We start from the raw sequence: 340 nt of genomic DNA on the forward strand, positions 1-340 counted from the left end.
TGCGTGCCCCCGCGGCCGGCGGTAGGGGGCGCCGTAGTGGCCGCGCCCGGCCGGCCGCCCCTTCCGCCGCGGCGAGGTGGGCGGAGGAGGGAAAGGGGGCCGGGTCCTGGCGAGGCGGGCGGGCGGGGACGCGGCAGGGGGCGCTGCGGCGCGGTACGCGGAGCGCCCGCCGTTCCGGCGGGGATTGTCGGGGGCGGGCGGGCGGCGCGGCGGGGCGCCGCGGACATGCCCGAGCGGCGCCGCCGACATCAACAATAGTCCGCGGCGGCGGCGGGCGGGGAGCCATTCCGGGCGGGGAGCGGCGGGCGCCGCCGCGCCGAGCCTTCCCCCCCACACCCCC

This window comes from Harpia harpyja, chromosome 12 (genome assembly GCF_026419915.1).
Source record: "Harpia harpyja isolate bHarHar1 chromosome 12, bHarHar1 primary haplotype, whole genome shotgun sequence".
NCBI classification, from domain to species: Eukaryota; Metazoa; Chordata; class Aves; order Accipitriformes; family Accipitridae; genus Harpia; species Harpia harpyja.